The sequence below is a fragment of the Camelus dromedarius genome, chromosome 18, assembly GCF_036321535.1.
Source record: "Camelus dromedarius isolate mCamDro1 chromosome 18, mCamDro1.pat, whole genome shotgun sequence".
Lineage (NCBI taxonomy): Eukaryota > Metazoa > Chordata > Mammalia > Artiodactyla > Camelidae > Camelus > Camelus dromedarius.
The window spans coordinates 29,810,921-29,818,918 of NC_087453.1; the positions used below are offsets into that span (position 1 = coordinate 29,810,921).

Consider the following 7,998-nt stretch of genomic DNA (forward strand, 5'->3'; position numbering starts at 1 on the left):
GTGGAAGTGTCTTTTGCCCCACTTAAAAGGATGGAGCAATCACAGTGTGCGCTTAAGACAGTAGGTTCCAATTCTAAGGTTGTTACCTCGATGATTTGGTTAGTACCTTATCCTTGCTAAATCTCAGTGTCCTCTTCTGTGAACTACTAACCTCCATTTTTTCACATTCGATTGCTGACAACTTTTAAGCCTCACCCCACCCCTCTTTCCCTTGTGCCCCACATCTGGGCTCATCAGTATGAGAGCCAGTGGGATAGGCCCTGCCACTTAAGGCCATGCCCACCCCCAACACAATGAAAGCGCCAAGTCAGTTTCACACCAGCTCGGGGGGAGGGCAGGATGCCCCCGAGTTCTCCCTGTAAAGCCTCATGGTACAAATAATAAGTCTTCTTATATACTTTTGGTGCATGTGAGGCATCCTCCTTCTTGACATCTGAACCAGATCTGGGGAGGGGACCTGTCCTGTCCTGTGGAGTGGCTACAATTGTGTCAGCAGGACAGCCGCCACATCCTAGTGCGCAGGAAACGCTGACTATGCACAGCAATGCAATGTAGCATTGGTGCCATTACTGCAATTACGAATATGAGCTTTTAAGGATATTTTCAAACACACATGAACGTAGAGAAAATAACACAGTGAATTTTTGTGGCCATCACTGAGCAATGACAACCAGTCTTGCCCCCTTTCTTGTTTCTTCTATCATCACTCCTTCTTTTGAGAGAGAATGTTCTTAAGCAAATCCTAGTAAATTCACTTGTAAACACTCAGTGTGTGTCTCTAATAGATTAGGGCTTCTGGTTTTTTTTTTTTTCCTTTTTTTTTCTTATCTTTAAAAAATTTTTTTTTGTTCTCTTTTGATTTTTGGGAGGGGAAGTGATTAGGTTACTTTTATTTATTTATTTATTTTTTAACAGAGGTACGGAGGTTTGAACCCCAGGACTTTGTGCATGCTAAGCATGCATTCTAACACTGAGCTATACCCTCCCCTCATCTTTCTTTTTTAACATTAGCACAAACGAACAAACACTACCCAACAAAATTAGCTTGATTCTTTTTTTTAAAATTGAAATATAGTCGATTTACAATGTTGTGCTAATTTCTGGTGTACAGCATAAAGTACTGATTCTTTAACATCATCAAATACATAGTTTGTGTCCAGTTTCCTCAGTTGATTTAAAAATGTCTTTTACTGTTGGTTTTCCAATCAGAATCCAATTGAAGTCCACTTACCTTTAATTTTCTACATGGCATGTAACCTCATTTGATATTTTTCTTATTAACTTCTTACCTTGTTCATTAGTAATTTAACCATGGATATCCACCATCAAAACCCCATTAAAATGGAAGTTACGTAAATGCATGAGCTCTGTCTATTTTGTGCCCCAGTCCCCCAGCCCCTAGGATAGCATCCATTCTAGACTCTCGATAAATAGCTGCTAAATGAATAAAGGAATGAATGAAAGGCCAAGTGTGGGCATTGCTCTGTCCACACATCCCTTTGCATATAGTTACAACCTCCTTTGGGGGACCCACAACCCATAGGACTCATGACTTAATTCTTCTTTTCCTCTTTCTCAGGAAAAAAAGTGAAAACTGAGGTATAAGTCATGAATTCTTTCCAACAGAGTCCTCAGAAGACTGCAATGAATAGTAGTGTGCTCTGATAAGGTTAAATGATAGAGAAAGGACTTTTTTTTTAAAAAGGTGGATTAGCTTTATTCTGAAGAATTTACCCAGTAAAAGCAGCATGGTTTGGAAAGCAACTAAAAATGTATTTACTTCTTTAATCCTTCATGTTACCAGCATCCATCATAACAATTCCAGATTCTTTTGAGGTGAAACTCAGTTGAATTTGCAAAGAATTATATCATAGGAATATTTTTCTCAATTGCCACCAATTCTGCAGAAGTTACAAGTCAATGTTTAAACGAATGTTTGCTCTGAAACAGCAGGTATTTTTTAAACTAATCTGTAGGGACATGAAGAAATGTCCATAAGATCTCAAATCTCATATCCTGCCTCTATTCCAGAAATGGTACACTTGCATTTCATTTTTTGTAAGTTCAAGACGAACTATGGAATTCCTCTTATGAAACTGGGTGACTCTTGAAACCTCCTTCCTTTGGGCTGATGCAGAATTGACCCAAGTGCTCTAAGGGGTTCAAATGCTGGTCCAGAGGACAAAGGGGATCCTTCAGAGGTTGTGATTGTCTTGGGAGCCAGCATGTGGCTGGCCTGGAGTATTGAAAAGGACTGGAGGAAAAAAAGTGAAAAGATGAAAGATAATTTGGGGCTCAGGACACAACTTGGAAAAAACTCAGTTTCTCCCTCTCAGTTATCAAAGAGATATTGATATTTGCAGATACACACTGCTATATATAAAATAGATAAACAGCAAGATCCTACTGTATAGCACAGGGGACTATATTCAATAGCTTGTAATAGCCCATAGTGAAAAAGAATATGAAAAGGAATATATATATATATACATACACACACATACATACATATACATATACATATGTATGTGTATATATATATATCTGAATCACTATACTGTACACCAGAAATTAACACAACATTGTAAACAGACTATATTTAAATTAAAAAAAAAGAGATACTGAAATATTAATGACATTTAATGTTGGATTAAAATATCTATGTACAAACATACATTGATTCAAGACATTAAATCGCTTTGGGAAATTCTGTACATTTCTCCATTATTTTACCCAAATTACGCCTGTGGCCCCTGAAAGTAAAATATAAAAGTGGGTCAGAATGCCAAAGTTGCCAAGATCACACAGAGACCGCTATTTCAGATGATCTGAAAAGTTGTGCTGATCACACACATAGATCTGAGCGATCCAGAGACACACAGCTGTGGCTTTAGGGCCCCAGCTATATTTACCATCTGTCTGTTAGCACCGTGGATCTTGGCTGAGAGAGCTGCTTTGCAGATCTGAGACTTCTGTCTTTTCTTCCAAGCACCCTGGGCTGAGATTTCCAGAGGATTAATGAAACCTAGGAGAGATCACTTTTTTTCTCTTCCCAAACTTGGGGCAAAACGAGGGAAGGTTATTAACTTGAAGTTTGTTGTGGAGCCTTTCCTGTGCTTTTGTTTGTAACTCTGGGTTGGAGACCTTAGTCACTCACCTTCCGTGGAGGGAGTCCCTTAAAGTAGATGCTCAAGGAATTCTACGTCCAAATAGGGTCATTGTTGAAATTGGTAACGGGAAAAAAAGACTCTATTTTTGCTGGCTAATATGGCATTTCTAGATGCTCATTAAGCTGTTAAAAAATGTGAAATGATGACTCATGTGAACCTCTCCCACCCCCCTTCCCTGCTCCAATTTGCCTGTGGGTTGAAGGAATGTATACTGACTTGAGTTAAAGAAGAAACTTGTGGTTTCCATTATAGTCTGTAAACATCGATCTCGGAAAGCCTCAAGCGAGCTATCATCTCCCGCCACACACATGCTTTATATACAGTTCATCTTGGAAAACAGATTGGGAGAGCCCCGTGTTTACAGCTCCAGTCACCCAACCAATGGCAGCCTGCTCTGCCTGGGGGTCTCCAGACCGGCCCTGTGCCTGGCTAAGCAGCGGTCCCCTCTGATGTCTCCTAAGCCAGCGCATCAAGAGAGAAACCAAGGCCAGTTCTCCTTAAAGCAAGTCCTCCCTGGTGCTTGCAGTGGCCCTTTGCCACCTCATCATTAACAAACATTTTTTTTAATCTTTTCACAGGCAGGAAAAAAAAATGCTCTGTGCCTTTCTTTTAGGTTTTATCCTTGGGTCCTGTCTTTAAAGTTATTTGAAAAGTTGCTTTGTCTATCGTTCCCAGTGCTGTCACTTTGGGTTCAAAATTAATTTGATTGCATGGGGATGGGGGGTGGTAGGGTGCAAACCATCAGGGAATGATCCTGTGATTCTGGTGGTGTGTGATGGATTTAAAAAGCACCTCAGAGAAAGACTGCAGAGGGTCTCCAGAGATTTACTTGGCGTCCTGACCGTGGCTAATAAGAAGAGCTGAGGGGGGGCCAGTTTCTTCTGGAAGGAGGAATCAGGTATGGGTGTAGTGTGGGTGGGAAAAGTACAGGATGTAATATCAGGGGGTTGAATTTGCCTTCTGACTTTGACAGTTAGTGACTTTGTGCCTTAGGGCGATGCTGCTTCTTTGCCTTCTCCTCTTCCTCCTCCTTCTCCTTCCTCTTCTTCTCTTTCTTCTTTTTAAGGACAACACTTCTTAAAATGTGACATGGGTACAACCCCGCTGGGGGTTTTGTTAAAATGTAGATTCAGACCCGCAAGGTGTGTGCGGGGCCTGAGACTGCCTGTCCGACTGGCTCCCTGGGATGGGATGCCCGCGCGGCTCCTCGTTGTGCCAGCTGTGTGTGACGGGGACACTGGCAAGTCTTGAAACCATTGTTAGTCCCAGTTGGCTCTTCAGTAAAAATAGGGCTTAGAATGATGCCCGCCTTCCAGGATTATTTTTGGGACTCAGCACTGGTCAGGGTGACTAGCTTGGAGAAGGCATGTAATAGATGTTGGCTTCCAGGTCTCGGAGTGTTAATGGTAGAGCCGTCTGAAGAAGGCCCTAGTTTTAACTCGTCCTTTTACAAGTAGAGGATGGACATGCATGAAGGTTGTCCCTCTTCTTGGGTTCTGTAGGTAGCTACACCAGAGTCTGCTCTTTGAGTCTAAATGGACGTCCAGGGGACAGACGAATCTGATTTGTACTTCGGGTGGGTGTGGCTTACAGCTCTGGCAACATCTGACCTATGAATTGATATAAAATGAGTCACTGTTGCAAATATTTCTGTCCCCTGTTCTCTCTCTCCGTTTATTATTACTTTTTAATAACTTAAGTCCCATTACAGGCCTTACTGATATCTTCTATTTCAAATAGAATGGGGCAAGGACTCTGATTTCATTCATGCTGTGCTAAAAGTGTTTGTTTTTCCCTGATGTCCAGCCTCTCACCCCTCCCAACTGCTCGCTCTAACTCATCCTCTCCTCAGCTCTTGAGAATGCGAGGCAGGCCTACTTGTCATCTTTAATCAAATAGCATATCAGTAAACACCATAAATCTGACCTTTCTGGGCTCTCTGCATTGCAGTAGTGGGGAAGGGACTAATGATGTAATGAAAAGACTAATTAAAAACTCGTAAATCTCATAGTCTTTGCATTTGGTAAGTGGCTAACAAGAAAGGCTTGATTCCATAGCTGGCTTACTAATAACCCAATGGTCCTTATTAGGAAGCCATTCTCACTGTCTGCTTCTCTTTACTGAGACTGGTAACATCAGGTCGTTGAAAGACCCTCCACATGGCTTGGCTTTGAAGACAGCAATGTTTCCTGGGTTTCCCAGTGTTTAGAGGGTTGTGTTTGCCGTCACCCCTGTTGTTAGCTGTCTGAGCCAGGGGTCTGTTAGCATGACGGTAATGATGTTGGAGTTTTCACCCCAGGCGTGTTTGTAGGACTCATCACAGGGAGACAGTTTATTTTCCCACCAAGGTTGCACTGCTTATATCCGCTGAGTTCCTCAGAATAGGAGGAGGACTAGGAGATTCCTGCTGATGGCTGGCTTGATGAACCTACAAATCTCTGCCGAGCAGAGGGAATGGTCGAGGTCTGGGAATGGTGGGTCAGTGACCTCAACTCAGTTTACAAGGGATAGCCCACCAGCAGTGAGAGAAGGGAAGTGATGATGGCTTTCAGAGGCACCAGGAAGGAGGTTGCATAGGGAGACCTATGGGTTTAGGGCAAGCCATAGGATTGGGTGATGGAGATGGCAGGGGTCGCAGGACCCCAAACCTGAATGTGAATGGTGGCACCTTTACTTCCTGATGTGCTTTACTCTACCTGCAGCCGCAACTGACCAGTATACAGATCTGAAAGTGCCATCCTTCTCTCCTGAGGCCTGAGGACTCCTTGACCTTGGAAGTCCTATGCATGTGACTGCTGGTGAGTGATGGAGACTGAGTACGTAAGTCTGAATGTGGAGGCCCCATGGCTTTGTGATAACAATGGTCAGCAACCGGCGAGGTAGATGCGATCAGCTGCAGAAATGGCCCCTGCTCTTTACCTTTTCTGTTGATTTCCCTACCCCTTGAATCTGGGCCAGCTTTACGAGCTGTTTTGGCCAACAGTCTGCCATGAAAGTGATAGTGCGGCATTTCCAAGCCAAGGGCTCGGGAAGCCTTGCACACTTCCACTTCTTTTCTGAATTCCTGTGACCTTGATGGGAACAGACCCCCTGCTAGCCTGCTGGAGGATGAGACATGGAGGAGAGCTGTCCCAGGTAAGGCCATCATAGACCACGCAGTCTGAAGTGGGTCCGCCAGGCTACAGGTCAGAAACATGAGCGAGCCCAGCCAAGATCAGCCCAGCCCAGCCCAGAGCAGCAGCGCCCAGGTACTGGCAGACCCTAGAGACACTGCAGGTTCAGGTCTAGACCACTGCCAAGAAGCAAATATCGTGATAAAGTGGGTCACGTGATTTTTTTTTTTTTGGTTTACCAGTGCATGTAAAAATTATACTGACAGTATACTGTAGTCTATTAAGTGTGCATTAAGCCTAAAAAAATAATGTGCACACTGTAATTAAAAAATACTTTATTGCTAAAAGTTAACCATCAGTGAGTTGTAATCTCTTTTTTGCTGGTGGGAGGGTTTGAAATATTTCAAGAATTATTAAAATGTGACACAGAGATGCAAAGTGAGCAAATGCTGTTCCAAAACAGGATCGGTAGGCTTCCTCAAGGCAGGGTTGCCACAAGCTTTCAATTTGTTAAAAACACAGTATCTGTGAAGTTCAATAAAGCCAAGCACAAGCAAAAGAGATATGCCTGCATTTGTGAACTAAATAATCCTTAGTTCTGATCCTGACATTTTTTAATGGAAAAATTCAAACATACAGAAAAACTGAAAGGATTTTTTCAGTGAAAGCCATACACCACCATGTACTATTGTACTGTCTTTGTTTTATGATACATCTATCCATCTACCCGTCCTTCTGTTCATTTATCAATCCATATCCTTTTCCCATAGTGATTATTGTTTTAAACCATTGCATTTTGAGATGCGTCATTATGTAAGCATTATTTGGGGTAGTAAGTAACTGATAATGGTGGACAATATAAAATGAAGGCTTTAGGGACATAAGGTAGGGTTCTGAGAAGAGTGACTGATTTGAAGTTCTTTTCATGACAGTGCTTTTTTACCAAAGGGGGCTGGTGGGATCTACTTTTCTAGGAAGATGTGTATTGACCAGAAGTTGCAAAATGGCTCAGAATTCATCAGGCAGCAGGGGATCCTGGGAAGACTGTATCACTTTCCTGTGTTCTTATTTCTTTTCTTTTCTTTTCTTTTCTTTTCTTTTCTTTTCTTTTCTTTTCTTTTCTTTTCTTTTCTTTTCTTTTCCTTTCTTTCTTTTCTCTTCTCTTCTCTTCTCTTCTCTTCTCTTCTCTTCTCTTCTCTTCTCATTTTTGTTGAGGGGAGGTAATTAGGCTTATTTATTTATTTGTTTATTTATAGAGGAGGTACTAGGAATTGAACCCAGGACCTCATGCATGCTAAGCATGCGCTCTACTACTTGCACTATCCCCTCCCCCACTGTCCTATGTTCTGTGTCTTCCTGGCAGTTAGTAATATCAAACTTTTCAACTAGAAGAGTGGATATTTAGGAAGCAACTGTCCATGGAGGGAGGGATGTCCCTTACATATACACACATTTCCATGGTTTCCAACTGCTTTTACACAGATGCTCATTTTGATATTCATCTCAAGAGGAAAGCATCTTATAGATTTGGAAATTAAATCTTGGAGAGACTTTTGACCTGCCCAGTGTCACTCAGTTAGTTTAAGGCTGAGCTAAGGTGCAGACCCAGGTTTTTCCATTGTAGGTTTCAGTGCTTTCTACCAGGGCTCAGCTATCTTTTTTGTTTTAAAATATTAGAGGAAGGGCAAATGAAATTAAGGGTAAGAAAGATAGAA

The 7,998-nt window shown here is 42.2% G+C and overlaps 1 long non-coding RNA gene across 2 annotated transcripts in view; it reads left to right on the top strand.

Annotated features, from left to right (window-relative positions):
- Window positions 1–5,993, top strand: part of LOC135323398 (uncharacterized) — a 122,538-nt gene extending 116,545 nt beyond the window's left edge. For both annotated transcript variants that reach the window (XR_010384982.1, XR_010384983.1), the window contains one exon: window positions 5,873–5,993. This is a non-coding gene — a long non-coding RNA (uncharacterized LOC135323398). The remainder of the gene's footprint in view (window positions 1–5,872) is intronic.
- The last annotated feature ends 2,005 nt before the right edge of the window (window positions 5,994–7,998 follow it).